Source organism: Magallana gigas, chromosome 9, assembly GCF_963853765.1.
Source record: "Magallana gigas chromosome 9, xbMagGiga1.1, whole genome shotgun sequence".
In the NCBI taxonomy this organism is placed as follows: domain Eukaryota; kingdom Metazoa; phylum Mollusca; class Bivalvia; order Ostreida; family Ostreidae; genus Magallana; species Magallana gigas.
In genome coordinates this window covers 37,777,609-37,796,104 of record NC_088861.1, presented here as the reverse complement: position 1 = coordinate 37,796,104, position 18,496 = coordinate 37,777,609, and the positions used below count along the sequence as shown (strand labels likewise).

Below are 18,496 nucleotides of genomic sequence, written 5' to 3'. Positions count from 1 at the left end.
GCTTCATAAACTAGAATTGCAGAAGCATGATCATAGCATATTGCAGGTTCCTCAGTGAAGGAAACATTTTTAATTTGATCATCAACGGTCTGACAACCAAGTGAAACAAACCTCTGAACATCATCTTTTTTCAACAAATAGGGTAGGCTTATATGACTTAGAATCACTGCAATTTTACTACAAGTTGTTTAAATCAAAAGTCCCATACTTTTTAAAAACTTTTTTTTAAAAATATACATGTAATACTCATCAAATAAGTTTCCTTATTTCATACCTGATGATGTTGTTTGTCGTACTTTTTCTGTTATATGAAAACATCCTTTGACAGAGTCGCAAAACTCATTAGTGCACCCTGGAAAACAACTGCCTCCACATCTTTCCCCAAATTTACCGACAGGACACGAAATGTTGCAATATGGGCCAAAATATCCTGGCTTGCACTCTGCAAGATATTATAGTTATTTAAGATATATAAGCTGATGAATTAAGACATTTTGCAAATAAACTATAACATGCCTGCACCAGAGTAGCTGTTTACACCTTTGATATTTAAACACGTGAGGTGTCCGTAAGCTGTAATTTAATTTTACCTGATACGTTATCATTGCAAAATTATGTAAAAACCTTTTATTATTTTCAATAAACAAGCCAGAACTAGCAAAAATGAGAGTTAGGTGGTGGACACTCTTTGGCGGATCAAAGTCAGTGGGAGTTAAACTGTATAATTACAATTAAATAATATTGAATGATTACGTGATGAGTGAATAAATTTAATGGGAACTTAAGGTAGTCCTATACTCGGCACAAAACGGGCTCAATCATTAAAAGCTTAGCTTTAAATGATAAATATACATTCTATCAATACATATACAAAAGAAAATATGTATGTTTACATGCTAGTTTGTTTGTTATCACCTCTCAGACGGGTGTACCCCCTTGCGAAAATTATTGACAATTATGAAATTTGCCAGACGTCCGTTTTTCCTAAAAATAATTACCAATATTGGGAAAATTAGAACTGAACATACAAAATAGAGTATAAATATTTATTTAAGCCATATCTCATCAATAATTTTGCGTAAATTGTTGTAAGTAAGTACGCTTTATGGACCTGATGTATCAAACTAGAATACAAAAAATGCAATTCTAGTATCGCGTTTGGTAATATTTTTACTATTTTATGGACTCAAACTTAAATTCACGGTGTTCATTCTATAGATTGACATCTTAGAAAAAAGATTTGGTAAAATAAATTAGATGTTGACAGATTACTTTTCACGCTATAAGCTCTAAACCAAGTAGACCCTGACGAAAAAATCCGTAAAAAATCACATTTTGCTACAGTTTTCTGCCTAGATCTGTCAACAATGTTAGATATCATTTAAACATTAATTAATTGACGATTGATTAAATTCGAAATAGCTTCTGTCTCTAAATTTAAACCGGTTTTAATAAAAGACAAAGAAAATTTCGGGGGGGGGGGGGGGCATCAAAACAAAGAAGATATAAGCATACCTGAGATCCTGGTTAATCAGAAACTTCGTTTTTCATTTTACTTTAACAGAATCGAGTTTCTCAACATTAATAATTTCTATCTCTCATAGAATTTATATATTACCGTTCTAATTACTTATTATTGCCATTGTTTACAACAGCGATGTAGAGCAAAATAAATACCGGGTATCTAAAACGCTTTGTAAAAGTCGAACCAATATTGTAAAATCCGTATTATGACGTAGTGCGATACTCGGACTACTTTAAATAGAAGTTAAATCCTCTTATTTTGATAAATGTTCCGAGTTTTAAAAGAATATTTTCAAATAATGTAAACGTAGTTATTTACGCTGGTGGTTAAGTACGCGTTCTGTAGTCAAACAATACGCTTAATTTTTAAATTCTATGATGCTTGATATATCACACTAAAATTTTCATATTTGCGGCGACATTTTACCAGTTCTAAGCTTACGTGTTACTGATGTAAATAAACGCTATGTAAATAATAACAAAGTGAAAAAAATACGAATTGCACGGCTTTATTTTGATTTTAGTTGTCTCTTCATGTGCTTCTTACTAACATATACTCAATCAACCACATCTTCTTGATAAACATATCAAGATAACGTTGATTCGACTCAAATTGTTTCGATATTTTAAATTTGTTTGTCTTTTTAAAGTTTTGATTTTATTCATTTAAAAACCTCAAGTTCTGACAGCTAAATGTACAACTATACGTATAGTATCAAGTTTGCCTGTGATATTGTTTTCTGTTTTATTAACAAGAAATTTTTAAAAACTAGAATATCTAAATTTCAAGATTGAAATTGGAAATACCAAAATTAAATTTAAATCCAAATTGAAAGTTTGCTTTTCCATAACTAAAATATGAAATTTTAACTTTTTATGTTGGTAATTACAAGCTTGAAGTATAAAATTTTCATGATTGATTTTGGCTTTTCCAACTTTTAAGTTGGCTTTTTCAACATTAGGGTTGAAAATTCCACCTTTTAATTCTTAATTCTAAGATTAAAGTTTGAATTTTCAAGAAGCAATTCTAGCTTACATGCTGGAATCTGGGGCAAAGTATCAATATTATTCAATACTACTTTGTACCTAAAACAGTTTGTTTTGTTTACATTTCATGTTTCTTTGCAATTGAAAAATGAAAATAAAAATAAACTAGACATGATCTCGTTGCGAGCAACGAGGAGGTCTTCCGTCCGATTTTTAGAAGATGAAATGACCTTGCCTTTTATTTTCATCAACGAAACATATCAGGAAATGCAGATGTGATCTAAAAGAGCGATGGATGAAGGATTATACACCCCGTTGGATCCCTTATTTAAAGGACCAGCCCCATTTTATTTCATATTAAATAAGAGGTCTCTTGACCTAATAACAAGTCTAATGACCTGTAATAAAAAGAAACCGAAGAAAAAAAGAGGGTAGGCCTTTGTAAACGGAAGACCCTAATAACAATAAGAATTGAAGGGTCTTCCGCTGAAGACGGAAGACCCTAATAATAAAAGACTATTTTTGTCTAAATCCTAATTGAAGAGTGTTTTTCAACTTGTACTACAGTCCAACAACCCTTTTATGTTGAATATTTTAGTTAAAAAATTAAATAAAAAGGAGAGAAAGAAACAGAGAAAGAACAAATCTTGGCTCCGGCGAGATTAGAACACACAGCCTTTGCAGGTGTCTCAAAACATGGCTGACGCGAAATAATTCCCGAATTTGTCTTTGAATTTGGGGCGTTTTCGCCCAGGAGAGGAGCTGAGTTTTTGTATGAGATGAAAAACAACGTGTAAGATGTCTGGCTATTCAGGTTTGGTAACAGTGCGAGGTCATTTGAAATATTGATGCGTATTTGTGTCTGGAGGGGGGTGAAAAGACCCGAGCTTGATTTTCGTCTTAAATAAATCGAAATAGAATTTTGAGGTGTGGATCTCGGATTCGGTTAACAACAATTAGGGGAAGTCCTAAAACAATGACTGATGCATTTTACCCATGTATTTCAGTTTTGAGAATATTTGTTCGTGTCGTTTACTATTATGTTTGACTGTTTTATTTCAGCAGGATTGATAAAATCTTTATAAATGTAGAAATAACGAAATCAGTAACACTTAAATTTATTCGGTAAAAATTTGATGACAGTAATTTCCACAGTTCTAACATTCATAAGTAGTTCACACGCTATCGTAGATACAGACTAAACGGAAAACAAGAAATATACATGCAAAGGAAATATTACGCGGCTGCTTACATCCTTTGTACTCTGTAAATTTTAAGTGCCCGTACAGGCTATACTCGCCGTTTGATCTCAGGAATTTCTTCTTAATTGTTCAATCCGCTGCATATTTGGCAGACAATACGAATGGGGTCCGAGGTACATTTACACAAAATGTCATTAGGATTGAGTAAGGGGCTCGGGAGTAAGAATTTTTTTCTACAGTACATGTCAAGCACGCCAATCGAAACTCGAATGCCCAAAACTTCATATCTCTCTTAAAAATGAACCAATAGGTCTGGTCATTAGTACAGTAATCTAGGCTTGAACTAGGTTGAAAATAAAGGTTCAAGATGACAGATCCATTAAAATCAGGCCAGAAAAACTAAATGATTTCGTGAATAGGAAAGGGGGGGGGGGGTCGGTGGGTGTACTGTGTAAATTTAATTTCCACGTATAGGCAATAAGCGCCGTTTAATCTCAGGAATTTCGTCTTAATTTTTCAATCCGTTGCATATTTCACAGACAATAGGAATGGGATCCGAGGTTCATTTTCACGAATTTTCATTAGGATTGAGTGAAGGGCTTGGGAGTAAGAAATTTTGTTTATAGTACATGTCAAACACGACAATTGAAACTCAAATGCCAAAAACTTTATAACTCTGTTATTAATGAACGAATTGGTCTGGTAATTAGTAAAGTAATCTAGAATGGTATTAGTTGAAATTAAAGATCAAAGATCAAGTAAAGTAGGGCCAGAAAAACTAAATGATTTTATGAATTGGGAGGGGGGGGGGGGTCGGTCGGTGAGTTCTATATTAAACGTAGAATATTAAATTCTAACTATCACATATTACACAATTTCTAAATAAAATACATATGTTAGAACAATGTATAAGCGTTGTTTGAAAGATGTAACTATTGATTTTTTTTACATCTATTTATTCTTAGGCTCAAATACTCATAAACGGGTGATCAATTTTTAAACCTTGTCGCAGTCACCCGTTCGTTTGTATAGTTACGTGTATTAACTTCGGAGGTTTTTCTTAATCCCAAAAGGCAACAGATTTGTATCAGTATATAGACATACACAAAAAAAGAAAAAGTACACCATCTTTAATAACAATGACTTTTTAGCGTTGACTTCCAATCAGTAAGAAGACAATCATTAAACAATGCATTTAGAATTATTTGAATCCATAGACATTATCCCGTAACTTGATATAAAATATGTATAATTTTTGGACGCCGCTGTACATTTAGCTTCTATCCACTTTACTCCATGTTACCTGTACTAGTTTTTATTCAAATGCTAAAACATTTGTACTTTAGAGAGAGAGAGAGAGAGAGAGAGAGAGAGAGAGAAAGAGAGAGAGAGAGAGAGAGAGAGATTGATTACATGGTGTTTTATAATGTTCAGGAAATCAATATATAAGCAACCTAGGTCAATAAACGCATGTATACATGCATATGTGTATCTATATATGGGATTAAATACTAAGCAGTCCCCCTTTTTAAGCCGAGTAGAATAACGTGGGTGCATTGCTAAATGTTGTGTGCATACAGTCATTGAGATTGCGGCATTTCTTTGATGCCGGCAAAGCGACCCAACGAACTCTAATGCGGTCGAGCTGCATGGGCACTTCGGCGGCATGTCTTTGATGTCGGCGATGCGACGAGCTTCGGAATTTAGAGAGCCGCTGACAGAAAAGAGCCGCTATTTTTTTTTTTAATTATGACAAAAATAAAACGGAACCCATTCAAATCCATCATTTTAAAGATAAAACCATTAATCAAACCACAAATAAGAGAGAAAAAAGATTCGGCACTCCGGGACTGAACCCGGGTCGCCTGGGCACAAGTCCACCACTCTAACGACTGAGCTACGCAGCCTCTCGCTTCAGAACTTTGGAGTCCAAAATCTCAAGAATGCGTGGATCGATTTTAAAACAAATTTCATATTCAGAAGTTTTGAGAGCGTCTCTATCGAATGAAAAAATAAAAAAAATTCAAATAATTTTTTTAAAAAATTAAGGTTTTTCATTTCCTTCCGGTGACGACCGGAAGTGACGGCGGACGTTCGGATACGCAAAGGGCACTGCGGCCGTTCACTCTCTACCTTCTCTGAAAATTTAAAAGTCCTACTTTGAATACTTTTTGAGAAAAATTGTGAACAAGCAAAAACATAAAATCTTTAATATCTCGGTACCGGAAGTGACGACCAAAAAAATCTCGTGTAATTTTCTTACAAATTTTGTCATTAATAAGATCTGATAGTTTCACGAAAATCGGCTGAAGCATTTTTGAGAAAACGTGACAGAAAAAAAAAATAATAATAACTAGACATGATCTCGTTGCGAGCAACGAGGAGGTCTTCCGTCCGATTTTTAGAAGAGGAAATGACCTTGCTTTTTATCTCCATCAACAAATCATATCAGGAAATGCAGATGTGATCTAAAAGAGCGATGGATGAAGGATTATACACCCCAATGGATCCCTTATTTAAAGGACCAGCCCCATTTTATTTCATATTAAATAAGAAGTCTTTTGACCTAATAACAGGTCTTATGACCTGTAATAAAAAGAAACCGAAGAAAAAAAAGAGGGTAGGCCTTTGTAAACGGAAGACCCTAATAACAATATGAATAGAAGGGTCTTCCGCTGAAGACGGAAGACCCTAATAATAAAAGACTGTTTTTGTCTAAATCTAAATTGAAGAGTGGTTTTCAACTTGTACTACAATCCAACAACCCTTTTATGTTGAATATTTTAGTTAGAAAATTAAATAAAAAGGAGAGAAAGAAATAGAGAAAGAACAAATCTTGGCTCCGGCGAGAATAGAACACACAGCCTTTGCAGGTATCTCAAAACATGGCTGACGCTAAATAATTCCCGAATTTGTCTTTGAATTTGGGGCGTTTCCGCCCGGCAGAGGAGCTGAGTTTTTGTATGAGATGAAAAACAACGTGTAAGATGTCTGACTATTCAGGTTTGGTAACAGTGCGAGGTCATTTGAAATATTGATGCGTGTTTGTGTCCGGAGGGGGGTAAAAAGACCCGAACTTGATTTTCGTCTTAATAAATCGAAAATAGAATTTTGAGGTGTGGATCTCGGATTCGGTTAACAACAATTAGGGGAGGTCCTTAAACAATGACTGATGCATTTTACCCATGTATTTCAGTGTTGAGAATGTTTTTTCGTGTCGTTTACTATTATGTTTGACTGTTTTATTTCAGCAGGATTGATAAAATCTTTATAAATGTAGAAATAACGAAATCAGTAACAATTTGATGACAGTAATTTCCACAGTTCTAACATTCATAAGTAGTTCACACGCTATCGTAGATACAGACTAAACAGAAACCAAGAAATATACATGCAACAGAAATAATACGCGGCTGCTTACATCCCTTGTACTGTGTAAATTTTAAGTCCCCGTACAGGCTATAGTCGCCGTTTGATCTCAGGAATTTCTTCTTAATTGTTCAATCCGCTGCATATTTGGCAGACAATACGAATGGGGTCCGAGGTACATGTACACAAAATTTCATTAGGATTGAGAAAGGGGCTCGGGAGTTAGAATTTTTTTCTACAGTACATGTCCAGCAAGCCAATCAAAACTCGAATGCCAAAAAATTCATAACTTTCTTAAAAATGAACGAATAGGTCTGGTCATTAGTACAGTAATCTAGACTTGAAGTAGGTTGAAAAAAAAGGTTCAAGATGACAGATCCAGTAAAATCAGGCCAGAAAAACTAAATGATTTAGTGAAAACGAAAGGGGGGGGGGTTGGTGGGTGTACTGTGTAAATTTAATTTCCACGTATAGGCATTAAGCGCCGTTTAATTCAGGAATTTAGTCTTAATTGTTCAATCCACTGCATATTTCACAGACAAACAGAATGGGGTCCGAGGTCCATTTTCACGAATTTTCATTAGGATTGAGTGAAGGGCTTGGGAGTTAGAATTTTTTTTAAAGTACATGTCAAACACGACAATTGAAACTCAAATGCCAAAACCTTCATAACTCTGTTATTAATGAACGAATTGGTCTGGTAATTAGTACAGTAATCTAGAATGGTATTTAGTTGAAATTAAAGGCCCAAGAACAAAGATCAAGTAAAATCGGGTCAGAAAAACTAAATGATTTTATGAATTGGGAGGGGGGGGGGGTCGGTCGGTGACTTCTATATTAAACGTAGAATATTAAATTCTAAATATTACATATTACACAATTTCTAAATAAAATACATATGTTAGAACAATGTATAAGCGTTGTTTGAAAGATGTAACTGTTGAGATTTTTTTTACATCTATATATTCTTAGGCTCAAATACTCATAAACGGGTGGTCAGTTTTTAAACCTTGTCGCAGTCACCCGTTTGTTTGTATAGTTACGTGTATAAACTTCGGAGGTTTTTCTTAATCCCGACAGGCAACAGATTTGTATCAGTATGTAGACATGCACAAAAAAAAGGAAAAAGTACACCATCTTTAATATAAATGACTTTTTAGGGTTGACTTTCAATCAGTAAGAAGACAATCATTAAACAATGAATTTCAAATTATTTGAATCCATAGACATTATCCCGTAACTTGATAAAAATATGTGTAATTTTTGGACGCCAATGTACATTTAGCTTCTATCCAATTCATTGCATGTTACCTGTACTAGTTCTTATTCAAATGGTAAAACATTTGTACTTGAGAGAGAGAGAGAGAGAGAGAGAGAGAGAGAGAGAGAGAGAGAGAGAGAGAGAGAGAGAAAGAGAGAGAGAGAGAGAGAGAGAGAGAGAGAGAGAGATTGATTACATGGTGTTTTATAATGTTCAGGAAATCAATATTTAAGCAAACTATGTCAATAAACGCATGTATACATGCATGTGTGCATCTATATATGGGATTAAATACTAAGCAGTCCTCCTTTTTAAGCCGAGTAGAATAACGTGGGTGCATTGCTAAATGTTGTGTGCATACAGTTGAGATGGCGGCATTTCTTTGATGCCGGCAAAGCGACCCAACGAACACTAATGCGGTCGAACTGCAGGGGCACTTCGGCGGCATGTCTTTGATGTCGGCAATGCGACGAGCGTCGGAATTTAGAGAGCTGCTAACAGAATTTGCTCTATATTTGTATTGAAAAAAAGCCGCTATTTTTTTTTTATCTATGACAAAAATAAAACGGAAAACATTCAAATCCATCATTTTAAAGATAAAACATTAATCAAAACACAAATAAGAGAGAAAAAAGATTCGGCACTCAGGGACTGAACCCGGGTCGCCTGGGCACAAGTCCACCACTCTAACGACTGAGCTACGCGGACCCTCGCTTCAGAACTTTGGAGTCCAAAATCTCAAGAATGCGTGGATCGACTTTAAAACAAATTTCATATTCTGAAGTTTTGAGAGCGTCTTTATCGAATGAAAAAAAAAAAAAATCAAATCCAAAAAATTGAAAAATTGAGGTTATTCATTTCCTTCCGGTGACGACCGGAAGTGACGGCAGACGTTCGGATATGTGAGAGACACTGCGGCTAACGACTCTCTACCACCACTGAAAATTTGAAAGTTTTATCTTTGATACTTTTTGAGAAAACGCGTGAACAAGTAAAAACATAAAATCTTTAATATCTCGGGACCGGAAGTGACGACCAAAAATTTGATCGATAAATTTCTTACAAATTTTGTGCTCAGTGAGATCTGAAAGTTTCATGAAAATCGGCTAAAGCCTTTTTGAGAAAACGTCAAAGAAAAAAAAATAATAACTAGAGCAAAGCTCGTTGCAAAGCAACGAGTGGGTCTTCCGTTAATGTCGGAAGTAAAGCTGGAAGTTCCTGTAAGAAGCAGAGCTCTAAAACCAATAACAAGAGTAACAAAAATAAAAAGATGAAAAAAATCGAATATTCCTGGTACGACTTGACAAAATACGAATGATTTTAAGTACGCCTTAACAAAAACTTTTCCGATTTTAAGAACGACTGAACAAAAAAAATCCGAATGTGTTCAGGTACGACTTAGCAATTATTTTTGGTACGAGTTAATTTTACTTTGAACATTACGCTATTTTTCAAACCAAGGACGCGGAATCAAAATTTCCGGAAAAATCAATTTTTAAACCCCGATATCTCTGTAATGCATCGTCCGATTTTCAAACGGATTTCAGTTTTGTATTCAGCATGACCAACTCTACAAACCTCATAAATATTTGAAATTGAAACGAAAAATTCGAAAATTCGAAAATTTTAAAACACTTCCGGTTTGGACCGGAAGTGACGGAAACTAAATTCCAGCCTTATGTCCAAATAAAAACGATCAATTCATCAACACAGTAAATTCCAAGTCTCCATCTTAAAGCGTTTTTGAAAAACGCCCTGGACAAAATCACTTTTTTAAAATTTAAAAATTGACGTAACATTGAAAAGGAGGTGACGTTGTAGTTGAAAATTTAAGATCTTTACGGGACGATGATGCTACAGAATCCCTGAAAGTTTGATGTAAATCCGTTGAAAACTTTTTGAGATATTAAGCTTTAAAAAAGTCAGAAAAATAAAGAAAAAGAATAATAATAATAACTAGAGCAAAGCTCGTTGCAAAGCAACGAGTGGGTCTCCCGTTAATGTCGGAAGTAAAGCTGGAAGTTCCTGTAAGAAGCAGAGCTCTTAAACCAGTAACAAGAGAAAGTAAAATAAAAAGATGAAAAATCGAATTATTCCTGGTACGACTTAACAAAATCCGAATGATTTTAAGTACGACTTAACAAAAACCTTCTTGATTTTAAGAACAACTTAACAAAAAAAAAATCCGAATGTGTCTAAGTAAGACTTAACAATTATTTTTGGTACGAGTTAATTTTACTATTAACATTACGCTATTTTTTAAACCAAGGACGCGGAAACAAAATTTCCGGAAAAATCAATTTTTAAACCCCGATATCTCTGTAATGCATCGTCCGATTTTCAAACGGATTTCAGTTTCGTATTCAGCATGAACAACTCTACAAACCTCGTAAACATTTGAAATTAAAACGAAAAATTCGAAAATTCGAAAATTTTAAAACACTTCCGGTTTAGACCGGAAGTGACGGAAACTAAATTCCAGCCTTATGTCCAAATAAAAACGATCAATGCTTCAACACAAAATATTCCAAGTCTCTATCTTGAAGCGTTTTTGAAAAACGCCCTGGACAAAATCACGTTTTTAATATTTAAAAATTGACGTAACGTTGAAACAAAAGTGACGTTGTAGTTGAAAATTTAACATCTTTTAGGGACGATAATGGTACATAATCCCTGAAAGTTTCATGTAAATCTGTTGAAAACTTTTTGAGATATTAAGCTTTAAAAAAGTCAGAAAAATAAAGAAAAAGAATAATAATAATAACTAGAGCAAAGCTCGTTGCAAAGCAACGAGTGGGTCTTCCGTCAATGTCAGAAGTAAAGCTGGAAGTTCCTGTAAGAAGCAGAGCTCTTAAACCAACAACAAGAGTAAAAGAAAAAAATGAAAAAAATCGAATTATTCCTGGTACGACTTAATAAAAAACGAATGATTTTAAATACGACTTAACAAAAACCTTTCCGATTTTAAGAACGACTTAACAAAAAAAATCCGAATGTGTTTAAGTACGACTTAGCAATTATTTTTGGTACGAGTTAATTTTACTTTGAACATTACGCTATTTTTTAAACCAAGGACGCGGAAAGAAAATTTCCGGAAAAACCAATTTTCAAACCCCGATATCTCTATAATGCATCTTCCGATTTTTAAACGGATTTCAGTTTCGTATTTAGCATGACCAACTCTACAAACCTCATAAACATTTGAAATTGAAACGAAAAATTCGAAAATTCGAAAATTTTAAAACACTTCCGGTTTGGACCGGAAGTGTCGGAAACTAAATTCCAGCCTTTTGTATAAATAAAAACGATCAATGCTTCAACACAGAAAATTCCAAGTCTTTATCTTTAAGCGTTTTTGAAAAACGCCCTGGACAAAATCACTTTTTTAAAATTTAAAAATTGACGTAACGTAGAAACGGAAGTGACGTTGTACTTAAAAAATTAACATCTTTTAGGGACGGTGATTTGCCATAATCCCTGAAAGTTTTATGTAAATCCGTTGAAAACTTTTTGAGATATTAAGCTTTAAAAAAGTCAGAAAAATAAAGAAAAAGAATAATAATAATAATAATAACTAGAGCAAAGCTCGTTGCAAAGCAACGAGTGGGTCTTCCGTGAATGTCGAAAGTAAAGCTTGAAGTTCCTGTAAGAAGCAGAGCTCTAAAACCAATAACAAGAGTAACAAAAATAAAAAATGAAAAAAATCGAATATTCCTTGGTACGACTTGACAAAATACGAATGATTTTAAGTACGACTTAACAAAAACCTTTCCGATTTTAAGAACGACTGAACAAAAAAAATCCGAATGTGTTCAAGTACGACTTAACAATTATTTTTGGTACGAGTTAATTTTACTTTGAACATTACGCTATTTTTTAAACCAAGGACGCGGAATCAAAATTTCCAGAAAAAACAATTTTTAAACCCCGATATCTCTGTAATACATCGTCTGATTTTAAAACAGTTTTCACTGTTAGATTCAGCATCGTAAGCTCTACAAAACACATATTCATTTTTGATTTGATCAGAAAATTCATTTTTTCGAAAAATTTGTTTCACTTCCGGTTTCGACCGGAAGGGACAGATTTTCATTTCGAGCCTTATTACAGAGGTAAATCGACCAAATCATAAGCATTGAAAATTTCAAGCCTCTATCTTAAAGCATTTTTGAGAAACGCCGCGGACAAAATGACTTTTTAGAATTTTTAAAAATGACATAACGTAAAAACGGAAGTGACGCTAACAATGAATCTTCACAAACTTCAAGGTATATTAATTGCACATAATCTCTGAAAGTTTCATCAAAATCGGTTGTAAACTTTTTGAGTTATAAAGCCGAAAAGGAGTCAGAAAAAAAAATAAAAAGAATAATAATAACTAGAGCAAAGCTCGTTGCAAAGCAACGAGTGGGTCTTCCGTTAATGTCGGAAGTAAAGCTGGAAGTTCCTGTAAGAAGCAGAGCTCTTACACTAATAACAAGAGTAACTAAATAAAAAGATTTTTAAAAATCGAATTATTCCTGGTACGACTTAACAAAATCCGAATGATTTTAAGTACGACTTAACAAAAACCTTTCTGATTTCAAGAACGACTTATAAAAAAAAATTCGAATGTGATACAGTACGACTTAACAATCATTTTATGTACGAGTTAATTTTACTTTGAATATTACGCTATTTTTTAAACCAAGGACGCGGAATCAAAATTTCCGGAAAAATCAATTTTTAAACCCCGTTTTCTCTGTAATGCATCGTCCGATTTTATAACGGTTTTCACTGTTAGATTCAGCTTAATCAGCTCTACAAAACACATATTCATTTTTGATTTGATCAGAAAATTCATTTTTTCGAAAAATTTGTTTCACTTCCGGTTTCGACCGGAAGTGACGGATTTTCATTTCCAGCCTTATTACAGAGGTAAATCGATTAAATTATTACCATTGAAAATTTCAAGCCTCTACCTTTAAGCGTTTTTGAGAAACGCTGCGGACAAAATGACTTTTTGAACATTTTAAAAATGACGTAACGTAAAAACGCAAGTGACGTTTTCAAAGAAACTTCAAAAACTTTGAGACATTATAAATGCACATAATCTCTGAAAGTTTCGTAAAAATCGGTTGTAAACTTTTTGAGTTATAAAGCCGAGAAAGAGTCAGAAAAAAAAAGAAAAAGTATAATAATAGAAAGAAACCGAAGAATAACAAGAGGGTCTTCCGTTGAAAACGGAAGACCCTAATAATAGAAAGAAACCGAAGAATAACAAGAGGGTCTTCCGTTGGAAACGGAAGACCCTTATAATAGGGGAAAAGAAACAAAGCAATAAAAATAAGGTCTTCCGTTGAAAACGGAAGACCTTAATAATAGAGGAAAAGAAACAAAGCAAAAACAATAAGGTCTTCCGTTTTCAACGGAAGACCTTAAAGACTCCATGATTATATTTTAGCTATATAAATGAAAAGAATCTGGGGGAATAAGCCGAGGCAAAAAACCACATAGTTCCATTAAAAAAACTAACATTTTTTTTCTAACAAATTTCACTTTTGTTACATTTATTAAACATATGTAATCATATACATTCAGCGCTGCCATAACCCACAAAAAGTAACTTCACATTCAATTGTTATTAAGACAACAAAATAGTTATATGCTAATTTGGCAACAAAATGATATAGAAATCGGATGTTCAAATTATATTTTTACATAGAGTGGGTCATCGTACCATTTTTTAAAGAACGAATACTGATAACACATATTAACGTCTATCTTTTTCGATTTTCCAAAAAATGGTACAAAAACCCACTCTATGGTAAAAAGTAAGTTTTCTTCTTTTAACTTTTAGGATTGGTCTTTAAATGGCTAAGTCCAGTTGTTAGCGTAATACTGATAACAATACAATCAGCTATATTATACCCTATAAACAAGCGACTCGGTGGTGTAGTGGTAAGCAAGGATTTCTTTGAACAAATGTCACTGAAAAAGCGGGTGTTCGAATCGTATGCGTTTTTGTTTTTTTTTTGTTTATCTTTTTGCTTACATTGTTAAAATGTAATTTTCTTTTTATAATTAATAATATACATTGTTACAATGTATTTTTCTTTTCTTTTCTTAATAATAAAAAAATTGCAAATAATAACTTGAAATTATTTGATATGCGTTTTCTACTACTTTTATAAAATATGAAATGTATGTTATAATTCTCTTTAAGATTGCACGATTTAATATTATAAACAGATGGTTGTTGTGCATGCAAGAAACTATTAAATGGTAAGATAAAACGTCCCATCTCTGAATCCTTAAGAGTCAAGTTAACACAACAGGGACATGCGCTGGACAAAAGCATATAGTTGTGCTCAAAATGCAGAATACAAGCTATAAGTCAAACGTACAGTGTGCGCCTAATGAAAATTCAACAATTAACAATTGTATTTCACTTCCAATTGTATCGGCAGGAAAATCACATTACAAATGCGTGTTGTGTTGTGAAAGTAGTTGTACCGGAAGACACATAGACCACTCGGACCAATGACCAACACAAAGCATGACCAGTGACGAATAACAAGTCCCCTTGTTATACATGTACGTTAGTGGTTTGACTACCGCTGTCTTCCGTGTGGTATATATCATAGGCGTCGGAACGGGGGGGGGGGGGGCGCTAACTTTTTTTTGCAAATTTATACATTCCAAAGACCTTTTTTGCTTGTCAATATTTTGTACAAGTCTAGCCACCCCCCCTCCCCACTTTCAATTTGATTCCGACGCCACTCATTTTTTTTTGGAAAAACTTGTTTTAAATACCTACAAAAGGTGTTACCTAAATTCCTCCTGTTTCCGATGTGGAAAAAATCGACTACTATACAAATGGTGAAATCGACTCCCCCATACTTTTTGTCGACTCCCCTGCGTTGTATATGATGACTGAGGTAAATTAGTAAATAAAATATTTTTAGAAAGTAATCAAGATGTTATATTTAAACTCTTTAAATGGGTACGTGATTGTCATTTCAAATTTGCCAGTTTAAAGTATATGTAAATACTATAAAATTTAAGCACAGTTACGCCTTTTTGGACATTTTCATTTGGCCAATACTGTCCACCGTTTAAATGCCCAGTTAACTCGTACGTTTATTACTTCTTATTAGAGGTATGAGAAGGTCGTGGGCATTTGCAACGGCTTATTCCCCAAGATTCTTTGCTTGCGGTGACATCAGAAACAAATAGGGTGTGGTTGATCAGTTTTATCTTTAACGTATTTCTTAAAAAAGAAACAAAATAGCGAGATTTTCTCACATCATTAAACTACCTAAAAGATATTTGTTGATTAAGGGAGTTAGGGACAGTTTCGGAAAAAATACCCGGCAATATTTTGGTATTGAATTGAGAATTGCTGTACTTGAAGGCTTATAAGTGATGCTAAAATATATGAAATAAATTTCAATGATTTTCATTAGTTAGAGGGATGTATCTTGTTGAAATTAATATGCAATATGCGGGCCCCAATATGTTAGGTACATGAGAATCAAAAGCAAAATGTGAAACCTGCGGCTACGATTGTTGTGTTGACGTTACACAGTAAAATTGAGGGGAGGTCTTGGGGAGGTCTTGAAAGAGTCAAAATCTCATAAAAACCACTATGTAGAAAATTTTACAGGTTTGACTAGTACTTTACTTCAGAATTGGTGATTGGACTTATAATGAGTGAATTAAAGGCATTTGGGCTGAATGGGAACTGAGGAATTTCTAGTTACAGAGTTCTAAAGATACACACCCCCTGGCTACAAGGAAATGTATAAAAAAAACCTGTCCCGTGTCACCTAAATACATGTAATAGCGTTTAACAGAGGCTGCACTTGTAGATGCATGTTTCGAAATAGTTAAAATAATGTATACAATACCAGAAGTCAAACTAATATTAAAGCTTGTAGACATCAAACCCATTGGATGCTTGCATCACTAACTTTTTTCCGGTTAGATGATAGCCTTTTAAATCAACAGAGGAGGAAATAATTTTACTTTAAACATTTTTTTAGAGGAAAAGCCTATTATTTTCAATTTGTTGTTAAACAATATTGCCTTTTTTTTTAAAATTTTGAACAGTTCCCTATTGCAACACAACTGGTCACGATTAAAATTATAATAAAATATTGAAAATTACTTCAATTACTGCAGTTTAAACTGAGAATCAATATGCATAATTAAACCAATTACTCTAAAGCATTAAAGACTACATTTAGAATTCTTGCAAAAGTGTGATTATAGATTACTACGGGTTAGCTGAATGAAAGCGTCAGACACATTTGATCAATAATCATCGAAATGCGTAAAAAAATCCCAGTGCGCGATATTTTTTTTTTTTACAAATATGATTTTTCAACTTAGTATAACTTTATTTAAAAAAATGTTTTCACGAGACGCTATTTAATATTTTTATTTTATTTTCATTAATAATATTTGTTTTTGGATAAATTAAAATTGGTACATTCATTGAAAGTATTATATCAAATCTGTTTTTCCCAACTTGATAGATTTCCATAACAACCGATGAATTTCCTTACCTAATGAAGTTGTTTGTCGCATTTTCCTAGACACATAAAAACATCCTTTGACAGGGTCGCAAAACTCATTAGTGCATTCTGGAAAACAACTGCCTCCACATCTGTCCCCAAATTTACCGATAGGACAGGAATTGTTGCAAAATGGGCCAAAATATCCTGGTTCACACTCTGAAAGATATACGTTTTGTCAAATATATTTTTAGTATGCGCAGTCTTGAAGATTTCACCATCATAGTGATATTAGTAAAGAAGTGAAGGACTTTATGATCATATTTTAAAGAAAGACTTTTTCTTGAGATAACATTCGAAACATGTTTTGATTAAGAATTTATCTCTTGTATTTACTTTTTTATTAATGGCTAGTCCTTAACGTACATTCTGTTAGTTTAATGAAAAATCATGCGTATCAAAATACTTACATCACCCTTTAGATGCAGATTTCGAAAAAATAATTGTTGATAACAGTCAAACCTATAGTAAAATATATAAACATCATACCCATTTCGTGTGTGCATCAATGACGTTTGGTTCCTGTTATGAAATTTAACAAATGTGAGAATTTTTAAATCAAATCAACAGGACATACACATAGGATATAATGAGAAGGAAGTAAGTTTTACGTTACATATCAATTAAAAACAGATTTGTTTTGTGGTAGATCTTAGTTTATTTATAGGATACATATTTTTAAACGCTTCTTTCAATCACAATCTTTTTAAATAATTATCCTACAATGTAGACAGGAAACGTTCAAAATTATTACGTAAACTTTCACTGTACAAATGAAAAACCGTTTAAATATGATAAGCCAGTTAAAGAAAATAATACCTTTATCCCTAACTTTGATACATTGTTCCAATTATTTATAATAATTAATCGGATGACAACATTCTTAAGTTTAACGTGTAAGGTTCCTTCTTGATGATAGATTAAGGATTTCTTTTTGTATTTAATAAAGGACTCTATCAATAAGGTCCGATTTCTTCCCTTAGAAAAAAAAATCATCATAACACACAAATATTTTGATGAAACCTGGAACAGTTATGTCAGTTACTATTATCTAAAAGTCTGACAGCTTCATTATTCATAGTAATTGTTTGAAGTCACTGAGATTGGATATTGTTGGCTCTTTCTTAACAATAGAAATAAATTATCACTTTTTTCATAAATTTTATAGTAGTAACAATAGAGCACAGGGTTGCTAAAGAGAAATTTTCACAGATATCTTTATTCATGTTATTTCATGTTACATTATTATCGTAATTAAAGTTTATGTTGGTGTAAACATACATTCGGTGTTTCCTATTAAAAAAATCGCATATGAAAACCCCATTAATCATTTTAAACAAAACTTTAACTTTATTAGGTAAATAAATAATGTCTTGCACAATATATATATATATATATATATATATATATATATATATATATATATATATATATATATATATATATATATATATATATATATATATCAACAATCACGTTATTTTCTTTTTAAATGTGTTTATATATACATAATGTATATCGAAAGTCTTGTCATACAGTTTGAAATCAATCTTAAGGGTTTTGAATGTTTTCAATATTGAAAAATAAATTAA

At 33.0% G+C, this 18,496-nt stretch overlaps 1 long non-coding RNA gene across 1 annotated transcript; it reads right to left on the bottom strand.

The window, feature by feature from the left end:
- Window positions 1–280: 280 nt before the first annotated feature.
- LOC136271279 (uncharacterized) lies at window positions 281–17,453 on the bottom strand. Its single transcript, XR_010709197.1, has 3 exons — window positions 17,315–17,453; window positions 16,896–17,063; window positions 281–442 (listed from the first exon to the last, which is right to left on the bottom strand). It is a non-coding gene; the product is annotated as an uncharacterized lncRNA (long non-coding RNA).
- Window positions 17,454–18,496: the final 1,043 nt, after the last annotated feature.